Genomic DNA, 13177 nt, shown 5'->3' on the forward strand with positions numbered 1-13177 from the left:
GTGAAGAAGCTGGCCATGCTTGGCCCCTAGCTAGCCTTTTCAGGGCTGCTTTTTATTAAAAGGAAACCTTACTGAGGACTCTCTTACCCTCACTACCTGTCTAAATAATTTCTTTCTAGTTCCTGTATCATTTCAGTATGGTATTCTTTCCATGCTCTCCTTGCTCATATCTAAATTTCTTGCCCATACAATGGTGTTTCAATGAATCATTTGACTTAACTAGTTATAGAAACCAAAGACCAAAATCGAGATTTGCTCTAAGTCTAATTCAGACAAATACAACTACAAATTCCGTTTGTTTTTAAATATAGAAGGGGCATATTATACAAATCATGTTAATAATAGCCTAAGATTCAACTTCTTTTTTAATAATTACCATTTCATTTCAATTTTTCATGGTAGCTCAAATTCATATTCAGTCATGAAATTACATAAGACTGTTTTGAAGAGACAAAAAATGTTTCACACTGTGCTTTATGTCTTTGGCAAAAAAGATGATTACACTATGGGACCCACAATTGTCCTTAAAAATATGATATTTGTTGCTGGACTTAGGTTTCTAAGATTATTTTGAATAATCTAATCTCATTCTTGAGTGCAAAGAATGGAATTCTATGCTAGGTCAAATGTATGTAAATACACGAGTATTAACATGTATGCATATATGTATGTGTTATTCATAGAAAGGTTGAATTTCACAATTGTAGTAAAATTTGCATTTTACATATAAATTTTACATGGAGATAACTGTTGAATTTAATTGTTATTTGTGAAAGTAAGAGCATTTGAAAAGTATTGAAGGTTATGCATCTTCTATTATGGTATCTCTATTTTGGCCCCAAAATTAAGTAGGGTTTTATACATTAACTTTTCTTTCAAATTTAGCGGCAGGCTTTTGGTATTCCATTTATAATGTACTCCTATATTATCTTAATCAGTTTTGAATGTTTTTGATGTTCATTTGGGGATTACTAGGGAAATGTGGCATAGGTGTGAAATTATGGTATTTACTATGCTTAGTGTTTTATAGATTCACATTACTCAAATATTCTCATCAGTTCAAGGAGTATAGCATAATTGAGGATAGTAGAAATAAATGAGTATACTCTAATATATTTGAAGGAAGAATTAAGCTCCTGGTTTTAATTAAGACAGCAATTAATACACAATAGATTTTTTGTGCTATATAATTTGACTGCTTGGCTTAATCATTTAGGAAATTATATGCTTTATTTACATAAAGACTAACTTTTCTTAAACAATGAAATATTCTGTGTTTTCTGAAAGGCTTATTTTTTGCTCTTTTTGTCCTCTAGATTGAAAAGACATGAAGCTGAATAGTCTTCACATAAGTGTAGCTTTTCTCTCTTATTTTATGTTTCATATCCCTAAGAGGGTGGTGCTATACTCCATAGTGGAAGAAACTCAGACTTTTGTGTCCAACAATTATGAGTTTGAATTCTAACTCTTTTTTTTTCTTTTTATTATTATTATTATTATTATACTTTAAGTTCTAGGGTACATGTGCATAACGTGCAGGTTTGTTACATATGTATACTTGTGCCATGTTGCTGTGCTGCACCCATCAACTCGTCAGCACCCATCAACTCGTCATTTACATCAGGTATAACTCCCAATGCACATTCATACATTTATTCAATTAGTATTTATTGAGAAAGACTGTGGAGATGATGGAGAACAAAAGCTCTCTTTGATTTATAGTTTATTGAGATAAATAGCCAAGAAAGAAATCAGTTAAAATATTGACTATTTTGGTTGCCTTCTTTAAGAAAAGTCTACAAGATGTAGATTTTCATGCCACATTTGTTATGTGGGCATGGAAGATACTCTCGGAATCAACACCTATGAGGGGCAGAAGACAAAAAGATTGGACAGAGGGAGCTGAACCAGACGAAATGTTAACAAAGACCTCAGCAGGTCCCTCTGGATACTCTCGAATGGAAATGATCTTCAAAGTTATATCACTTTGAGGCTGTGATTCTGGACCTTTACATACCTGCATTTGCCAGTCATTGAATGTCGTATACTTCAGGAAAGGAGGTATTGTCTTAAGGTAAGGGCTCAACTACCAATGTTTTTAAGCAGCTGGAGGACTAAGTACCTAAGTTCTGAAAGAGAGCTGGGTAGTTTAACAAAGTATCCATGACTCAACATCATATGTGCTTTATTAGCACCCATTCAAGTGTACGCTAAGACCAGATAGGAGATGTATTTAACCGAGATAGAAGAGAGCTAGGAAAGTTTGTTTAAACAAAGTAACCTCCAAAATTGAACTTGTAGAGTGAAGAGTTTGGAGGACTAATATTAGGAGCTATGTAGGTAATTTCAAATAGACAAGGCAAAAGAGAACATTAATGAGTGTTGAGAAAACTGAAATAAAAGTGTGATTAGATTTAGAATTAGGAGGAGAGCTTTGAGAGATGAGGGCAAAGAAGTCAATGGACTAGATACATCTTCTCTACCATGCTGAATTATTTCTAAGGACTATGAGACTTTGAGAAAATTACTTCACCCCACTGTGCTTTACTTTCTTTATATAATATGAAAAAAATACCCACTTCAAATGATTATACTAAGAATTGAGTGAGATTACATAAAGTTTAAGTGTAAGTATAGTACCTGGCAGGTGGTAGGCACCCTTCCATGTAGAAGTGTACAAGGCTGCCTTTAGCCTTAAACAAATAAGTGATGGTTTAGATAGTTTGAATTTTGTACATCAAAATTCAAAATTGATGTACAATAGTTTGTACAAGGAGGCTTCATACTAAATATTTTGTTTTACTCCTTAATGATAGGAGTTTTAGCATTCTTTAATATTGTACGTCAAAATTTATCTTTCTAAAAAGAGTAAAACATTGCAGTATAATGAGATAACTTGCTTCATGTGGGTGAAAATAGGAAGAAGGAATACTAAATGTAGAGAGAAATGTGACAGAAAAAGAGACAGCAACATTGTAGATTTTGCCTATTTTAAAATTGAACATTCTCTCAGCCCTGGAAATACATAACTTTAACAACATGTGTTACATATTTTTATAAGTAAAAAAGTCCTTTTGTTTTTGTTTATTAGTTAGCCAGGAGTGAAAACCATCATCTGTCTCTGGGTGGAATATAGTGAAGAGGGTCCAGGGCTTTTGAGCTGGTGGTAGTCTAAGTTGAGATGACTTATTTAGAGAGCTATTTGGCAGTGTGTATAAGGATTGAAACACTGTTTATATCTTTTGACTTATAATTCACATATAGTAATTGAAGCTTAGTAAATAGTAATGGGCATCATGTTTATGCACAGTAATATTAATCACAATGTTATTTATAAGGAAATAATTGAAAATAAAAGAAAATAAAAGTAAAATAGTTATGTACATTTAGGTATGTTAACACAGAATACTGTTGGACAACATTTAAATTTCAGCTTTATGAAAAATACATTCGAATGCTTTTACACTGGTGGTGGGAGTGTAAACTAGTTCAACCACTGTGGAAGACAGTGTGGTGATTCCTCAAGGATCTAGAACTAGAAATGACACTTGACCCAGTGATCCCATTACTGGGTATATACCCAAAATATTATAAATCATGCTACTATAAAGACACATGCATATGTATGTTTAGCAGCACTATTCACAATAGCAAAAATCTGGAACCAACCCAAATGTCCATCAATGATAGACTGGATTAAGAAACTGTGGCACATATAGACCATAAAATACTATGCAGCTATAAAAATGGATGAGTTCATGTCCTTTGCAGAGACATGGATGCAGCCAGAAACCATAATTCTGAGCAAACTATCACAAGGACAGAAAACCAAACACCGCATGTTCTCACTCGTAGGTGGGAATAGAACAATGAGAACAATTGGACACAGGGCGGGGAACATCCACACCCCAGGGCCTGTCATGGGGTGGGGGGCAGGGAGAGGGATAGCATTAGGAGAAATACCTAATGTAAATGACGAGTTAATGGGTGCAGCAAACCAACATGGCACATGTGTACATATGTAACAATCCTACGTGTTATGCACATGTACCCTAGAACTTACAGTATAATAATAATAATATAATAATAATAATAATAAAGGACAAGAAAAGACAAAAGAACACATTGGTCCTTCAGTGTCTGTGAAGGTTTGGTTCCAGGATCCCTCATGGATACCAAAATCCATAGATGCTTAATTCTCTTATATAAAATGGCATAGTATTTACATATAACTTATGCATATCCTCCCATATAATTTAAATTATCTCTAAATTATTTAAAACTCTTAATAAAACGTAAAATTTAGGTAAATAGTGGTTGTCTTTGTTTTTTAAAGTGTTATTTTCTGTTCTTGTATTATTATTTACATATTATTATTAATATATTTTTCCAAACATTTTCAATGTATGGTTGGTTGAATCTATGAAACTCATGGATACAGAGGGCCAACTGTATTTATCACACAGTCAAATTTGTGTTTTGTAAAATAAAAAACAGTATATAAAACTTTGTGGAGAATGTTCACTTTTTTTTAACACACTCACACCCACACATACAAACAGGTTGGAAAACATAGACCAAAATTTTAATAAAGATATTTCTGGGTGTGGAAATACACATGTTAGTACTTTTTCTCTATTTTACTTACCAGTATTTTTCAGTTTTTGGGAATGCACATGTGATATGGTTTGGCTCTGTGTCCCCACTCAAATCTCATCTTGAATTGTGCTCCCATAATTCCCATGGGTTGTTGGAGGAATCTGGTTCGAGATAATTTGAATCATGGGGGTGATTTCCCCCATACTGTTCTCGTGGTAGTAAGTCTCACGAGATCTGATGATTTGATCAGGGGTTTCTGCTTTTGCATCTTTCTCATTTTCTCTTGCTGCTGCCATGTAAGAAGTGCCTCTCACCTCCCACCATGATTTTGAGGCCTTCCCAGCCATGTGGAATTGTGAGTCTAATTAAACCTCTTTTTCTCTCCAGTCTCAGGTATGCCTTTATCAGCAGCATGAAAACGGATTAATACAACCTGCAATACTTTATAATCACAACATTTTTATCTTTTAAAAGTAACACTTTATTCAGTAAAGTATTGGCAGTGTTTGTTTTACTCAGACTTCCAAGTAGTTTTTAAATGGCTATGGCCAAAGGAAAAAAGTCATCCTCTGAATGATGACATTTCCCACTTGCTTGTTTTTTAAGAGATTAAATATTGCTTAAGATGTACTTTGACCTCCTTGAGTGAAAGAACTTTGAATCTTAAAATATTATTTTGGAAATATTCAATATTCTATCAATTTTCATGCATACAATATTCTCTAAATTGTATTTTTGTGACTATGATACCTTTATATTTGGAAACAGAATCATTTTACATTTGTAATAATAAAAAAGAAACTATAAGCAAATGGATGTACTGCCTTCCCTGTATAAATAGACTGCAAATTTTGCAATATTCAGCCTGGAATGATTGAAGTAAAGGTATGACACAATTAACATACATAAAATCAGAATACCACATTTTTGGACACTCATTGTAGCCTAAAACATACTATTATATGAAAAAAGATCAAAAGAAGGAAAGTGATATATGAGAAGGTGATACATACTGAATATAACAAAAAACGTAATGGTTTACAAAAGCATTTAGAGAAATTCATGGATATTTGAATTGTATTACTATTATAGGAAGCTGGTTATATTTAAAGCATCTTTTCTTGTCTGAAATTGTACTTGTACCTTGTTTTATATTCATAAATCATTGTCTAACTTACCACGTGGTTTAAGCTTTCTAGGCATGGGAATTGTGCCCTTTTCACTAATTTGTCCATCCACTGAAGTGTCTACTACATTATATATATATTGGAAATTCAATTAATATATTGGATTTTATCAAACAATCATTTTCTCCAAGAAAACAGCCATTAAGCGTAATAATGAACTGGTTAGACTATTCGTAGCACATAAAGGGTTAATTTAATAAAGACAGAAATTCTGATATTTGAAATCAAGGATTCTCACTAGCAAGTAAGTGTAAAGTTATGTACCACTTGTACACAAGAAAAAATAAGATTGAAAAGAATCAAGACAATATAGCTCTTTCTGCAATGATTTATATACGATGCACACCTATATAAACAGTAATGCTTTTTGTAGTAATGCTTTTTGATGAACAGAATTAGGGGACTCTACCTCTTATATTTTAGATCCTTAAGGCCACTGGAATACATGTATACCGAAAAGATATATGTATTTATAATGCAATGTTGAGTTAAATTAAGTGTGTTAAAGATATATTTCTTTCACACTATGTCTTTGTAAAAATTGCACAGGAATGCCCAGATCCTGAGTACACTAAGAACAATTGAAGTAATTTGCTCAAATATAAGTGTTTTATAGTGATTTTATTTTTAGATGTCAATGAATTGAGATAGTTTATTAACACTGTCTACATTCCTAGACACACTTTATTAAAGAGTAGGATGCTGAAAGTCCTCTAAAATTCAAAGTACAATAGCAATAGCAACATGCACAGTTGCCTCAGGAGCTAGTATGCCCTCTGTGCACATGTGTTTATGATCTAGTCATAAAGCTAAGGAATAAAAAATTAGGAACTAACTGTTTATCAGGGAGGATGAAGAATAATACAGAGGATGGGTCACGTACCTCCAAAGGTTGGAGAGAGAGAGAGGCGGAGAGACACAGACAGAGACAGAGAAAGAGAGAACACTTCAATAACGTCATAGACCACTGCTTATAAAATCAAATTTTAAAGACATTTATTTGGGAAATGCCTCAACTGAAAAGAAACCATTTTGCTTTTATGCCAGTAAATCTTATTCTCCCTAACTGCAGTAGGAGGAAATAGGTTGTCAGAAACCCTCAGAGACCTCTCTGCTAAAGATTTTCAGTGTAGTCTGAAGAAATGCAAGGATTCACAAAAAGGGAAATCATTATCCTTCTTGTCATGTAGTCCCAGGAGTTTGCACATTATAAACCTGGGGCTGTGAACTCCACATAAGAAGGACTTGTCTGGATCTGGGAAGGAAGAACAATGTAACATCTCTTTGATAATGATGTTCATTATAATCATGATCATCATCATGGTCATGATGATTACATTTGGGTAGTACTTTATCATTTACAAAGCATTTTAATATGTTTTGTCTTTTTCCTCACAATATACCTACAAGCTAATTAGGGCAAGGAAACTGGCCCTGCTTCAGAAATAATTAAACAGGGACCCAGAGTGTCCATTTTTCGCCTGAGGTCACAAAGGAATGGAAACCTTTGCTTTCCAAATTATAATTCAGTGTTCTTTCCATTGAGGTGTGGGTGTGAGCAGGGAGATGAATAGAACTCTTCAATATAAAGATTTCCCTGGATTATAAAGGTTAAAAAGTTATTTCACATTTAATTCACAATGATTTGATCCTAGTTCTGGATTTAGGTAAATGAGGCTGGATTACTGCACCACTGACATAGTAGAATTACCTTGACAAGTAAGTGAGTTTACTTCTCTGAACTTCGGTTTTTCTATTTTTTAAACGAAAAAATCCCTTTCTTGCAGTGTGATTGTGAGGATAAAATGAGACAAAATATGTGAAGGTGTCATGAACATCTGAAGTAACCAATAAAGATTTGTTCTACTTTCTTTCATTCTCAGAGAGAGTTGATGTTAGAAAACTCCGGCACTTACTGGCTACAGATTGAACTCAGAGAATCATTAAAGTCAGCATGGGTTTAGCGAATCCAGACACAAGGTTCAGAGTTTAGGGCATCTGAGATATAAGCACTAAGAAACAGAAAGCACTAATATAAACTCTGTCCTAGGGGATAGGGTTTTGAGCTCTGTTCTCTTTTATATGCCCTGCTATATGTGGGGGAATAAATATGCTTAAGTTGAGAGAGAAAGTTAAAACTGCAGATTCATACAGGCCCTGATCCATGCAGGGAAAATTATGCAGACTCTTCCTTCACTCTCTCACAGTTTTGCCACAAGTAATCAATAAGTAGGTATCGAGTAGCAGCCAACCATGTAGGGTATTGCAACTTCATAGATAATACTGTAGGAGTCAAAATTGTTTTTTGTTGCCCGTCCATGTTTGGTGCTCTATTGCATTTAGTAGTGAGAGTTAAATGTAATAAATTGCATTGTTGCACACAGGTCAAACATTTCTTTTATAAGAAGTGCCTGAAAGGTAATGAGAATATATAGCCTGATTGCTTTATATGTAATAGGACAAATACAGCTGTTGATTAAAACATTACCGTGTTTTTATTTTTTGGCATGGCCATAGTCCTTAAGACCTTTATCTTAGTGCTAGATTTTGCTATGAAGTTCTTATACAAATATTTATATTAGTTATTGCTTATGTGCTGGGTACATTGAGGCCATTTTGGGGGCAAGTACTATTAATTTTTTGTTATGCTGAATATTTATTATTGGAATTCACTGTGTAAGTACAAAGGCCAATGTTATTAGCACAAACTGAGAGGCAGAGAGTATGGATGACTTCTTTTTTTTTTACAAATTTATTTATACAAAGCAAGCTTTGGTATCATGCAGCACAATACTTTCATTCTAAACTAGGCATCCACGATCTTACTTATCTTTAGCAAAACAATATCGTAAGTCATGTACAGATTTAATAAAACCATGAAAAATCAATTAGTGCATATTGTGTTAAAATGTGTGAAAATAATAATAATAAAGAGAATATCACAGAGAATATCACCATGTGCATTTTGTTTTGGTGTTCAAATTTTGACATCCTGTTGACTTCTAACTGCTTTTAGTTTTTATATCTTTTTTAAAAAGTAGCTTATTACATAGACTTCAAACAGAATAATAAATGGTATTTATTGTTTCTTAGGAATGATAGTGGGCTATATACCATGTATACTTGTGTTTAATGAAGTGTTGTATTTTTTTGTTGGAAGTGAAACAGAAGGACAAAGCAAGTATGACTTAAATTTATTTAATGATTTAATTATGTGATTTATTCTCTAGTACAACTGCTGCACTTTACTAAATGCAACAGTTCCACATCTGGAAGGATCAAGTCAATTGCCCAACTAACTTCTTGAAAACTCTAAGGGCTATACAAATTGGGAAAAATACTCAACTGCTCTGAACGTTCATAAATTTGCAAGATGTCAGAGCTTCTTATTGTATTTCCCTCTTAGAAAAACATAACAGATATTACCATATTAGAGGTTCTGAAAAGCCCTGAAGTGCAAACATCAATTAAAACTTTTTATTAGTCGAATTTTTTAACTTTTATTTTAAGTTCGGGGTGCATATGTAAGTTTGTTGTACAGGTAAACTTGTGTCATGGGGGTTTGTTGTACAGATTATTTTGTTACCCAGGTATTAAGTCTAAAACCAAACAGTTATTTGTCCTTATTCTCTCTCTCCTTCTACCCTCCACCTTCTGACAGACCCCAGTGTGTGTCATTCCCCTCTATGTGCTCATGTGATCTCATTGTTTAGCTCCCACTTATAAGTGAGAACATGCAGTATTTGGTTTTCTGTTCCTGGGTTAGTTTGCTAAGGATAGGTCTCCACCTCCAACTATGGTGCTGCAAAGGACACTATCTTGTTCTTTTTATGGCTGCATAGTATTCCATGGTCCATATGTACCACATTTTCTTTATCCAGCCTACCATTGATGAGCATTTAGGTTGATTCTATGTCTGTGCTGTTGTGAATAGTTCTACAATGAACATATGCGTGTATGTGCCTTTATGATAGAATGATATATTTTCCTTTAAGTATATACCCAGTAATGGGATTGCTAGGTTGAATGGTATTTCTGTTTTTATGTCTTTGAGGAATTGCCACACTGTCTTCTGTAATGATTGAACTAATTTAAACTCCAACCAATAATGTATAAACATTCCTTTTCCTCTGCAAGCTAACCAGCATCTGTTATTTTTTGACTTTTTAATAACAACCATTCTCACTGCTGTGAGATGGTATCTCATTGTGGTTTTTATTTTATTTTATCTTATGATCAGTGATGTCAGTTATTTTTTATGTAATTGTTGGCCATATATATGTCTTCTATTGAAAAGCATCTGCTTATGTCCTTTGCCCACTTTTTAATGGGATTTTTTTTTTTGTAATTTGTTTAAATTCATTATAGATTGTAGATATTAGACCTTTGTCAGATGTATAGCTTGCAATTTTTTTTTCCATTCTGTAGGTTGGACTTTTCACTCTGTTGATAGTTTCCTTTGCTGTGCAGAAGATTTTTAGTTTCATTAGATTCCATTTGTCAATTTTTGTTTTTGTTATTATTGCTTTTGGCATCTTTATCATGAAATCTTTGCTTATTTGTATGCCCAGGATGGTATTGCCTATGTCATCTTCCAGGGTTTTTATAGTTTTGAGTTTTACATTTAAGTTTTTAGTCAATCTTGAGTTAATTTCTATATATGTTGTAAGAAAAGGGCTAAGTTTCAATCTTCTAGATATAACTAACCAGTTATCCCAGCACCATTTATTGAATAAAGAATCCTTTCTTCATTGCGTATTTTTGTCAGATGTGTCAATAATCAGATAGTTGTAGGTGTGAGGTCTTATTTCTCTGTTCTCTATTCTGTTTCATTGGTCTGTGTGTCTGTTTTTGTGCCAGTACCATGCTGTTTTGGTTACTGCAGCACTGTAGTATAGTTTGAAGTCGGGCAGTGTGATGCCTCTAGCTTTGTTCTTTTTGCTTAGGATTACATTAACAATGTAGGGTCTTTTTTAGATGCATATGAATTTTAAAATATTTTTTATCTATCTGTGAAGAGGGTCAGTAACTTAATAGGAACAGCATTTAATCTGTAAGTTGCTTTGTGCAGTATGGACATTTTAATCATATTGATTCTTTCTATTAATGATCAAGGAATGTTTTTCTATCTGTTTGTGTCATCTGATTTCTTTGAGAAGTGTTTTGTAGTGCTCCTTGTAGATATCTTTAGCCTTCCTGATTAGCTGTATTTCTAAGTTTTCTATTCTTTGTGGCAGTTATGAATGGGATTGCATTCATGATTTGTTTCTTTGCTTGACTGTTGTTGTTGTATAGGAATGTGTGATTTTTGCACATTGAGTTTGTTTCCAAAGACTGCTGAAGTTGTTTGCCAGCTTAAGAAGCTCTTGGGCAGATACTATGGGGTTTTTAAATGTAGAATAACCTCTGCTGCAAACAATGATAGTTCGTCCTCTGCTCTTCCTGTTTGGATGCAATGTATTTCTTTCCCTTGCCTTATTGCCTGGCCAGGACTTCCAGTACTATGTTTAATAAGAGTGATGAGACAGGGCCTTTTTGTTTTGTACTGTCTTTCAAGGAGAATGTTCTCAGCTTTTGCCCATGCAGTATGATGTGCAGTTGGCTGTGGGTTTGTTGTAGATGTCTCTTATTATTTTGAAGTACGTCTCTTCAATACCCAGTATATTGAGAAATTTTAACCTGAAGTTGTGTTGAATTTTCTCGAAAGACTTTCTGTATCTGTTGAGATAATCATTCATTTTTTGTGTTTAATTCTGTTTGTTTGATGAGTCACATGTATGGATTTGTGTATGTTGAACCAACTTTGCATCTAAGGGGTAAAGCCTGCTTGATAATGACGGATAAACTCTTTGGTGTGCTGCTGGATTTTGTTTGTCAGTATTGTCTTGAGGATTTTTGCCTTATTGTTCATCAGGGATGTTGTCCTGAAGTTTTCTTTATTTGTTCTATCTCTGCCAGGTTTTGGTATCAGAAGTATGCTAACTTCATAGAATGAGTTAGGCAGGAGTCTTTGTTTATCAGTTTTTTGAAATAATGTCAGCATTAATGCTAACAGCTCTTTTTTGTACATCTGACAGAATTCAGCTGTGAATCTGTCGGGTTCTGAGATTTTTTTGGTTTGTAGGCTATTTATTACTGACTCAATTGCAGAGCTCATTATTTGTCTGTTTAAGGATACAATTTCTTCCTGATTCAGTCTTGAGAGGGTGTATGTGTCAAGGAATTTATTCATTTCTTCTAGAATTTCTAGTTTGTGTCCATAGAGATGTTTATATTATTCTCTGATGATTCTTTTTATTTTCTGTAGGGTCAGTGGTAATATCCCCTTTGTCATTTCTGATGGTGTTTATTTGAATCATCTCTCTTTTCTTCATTATTAGTTTAGCTTGCAGTCTAATTTGTTAATTAAAAATACAGCTCTTGGATTTGTCAATGTTTTGAAATTTTTTTTATGTCTTAGTCTCTTTCTTTTTTGTCTTCCGCTAGCTTTGGGATTTGTTTTCTCTTGGTTCTCTAGTCCTTATAGTTGTTATGTTAGGTTGCTAACCTGAGATCTTTCTGATTTTCTAATGTGGATATTTAGTGCTATGAATTTCCCTTTGAACACTGGCCAGAGGAACTTAACTATGTCCCAGAGATTCTGGTATGTTCTATATTTGTTTTTATTAGTTTCAAAAAACTTCCTGATTCTTGCCCTAATTTCACTATTTACCCAAAAGTCACTTGGGAGCTGGCTATTCAATTTCTGTGGAATCATATGATTTTGAGCAAATTTCTTAGTCTTGATTTTTACTTAGATTGCATTGTGGTCTAAGAGATTGTTATAATTTTGGTTATTATTTATCATTTACTCATGAGTGTTTTAATTCCAATAATGTGATCAATTTTAGTGTGCCATGTTGTAATAAGAAGAATGTATGTTCTGTTGTTTTTGGGTAAAGAGTTTTGCAGGTATCTATTAGTTACATTTAATACAGTCATGATTTCAGATCATAAATATCTTTGTTAATTGTCTTTCTCAATGATCTAATATTGTTAACCAAATCTTAAAGTCTCTCATTATTGTGTGGGAGTCTAAGCTCTTTGATGGTCTCTAAAAATTTGCCTTATGAATCTGGGTGCTCCTGTGTTGGGTGCATATATGGTTAGGATAGTTACATCTTGTTAAATTGAACCTTTTACCATTATGTAATGCCTTTCTTTGTCTTTTTTGATATTTGTTGTTTTAAAGTCTGCTTTGTCTGAAACTAGGATTGTAACCTCTGCTTTCTTTCTGTTTTTCATTTGCTTGGTAGATTTTTCTCCAGTTTTTTTATTTTAAATCTATTATTTCATTGCATGTGAGATAAATCCCTTGAAGACAGCATATCAGTGGGTCTTGTTTTTTATAT

The sequence above is a fragment of the Chlorocebus sabaeus genome, chromosome X, assembly GCF_047675955.1.
Source record: "Chlorocebus sabaeus isolate Y175 chromosome X, mChlSab1.0.hap1, whole genome shotgun sequence".
In the NCBI taxonomy this organism is placed as follows: Eukaryota; Metazoa; Chordata; class Mammalia; order Primates; family Cercopithecidae; genus Chlorocebus; species Chlorocebus sabaeus.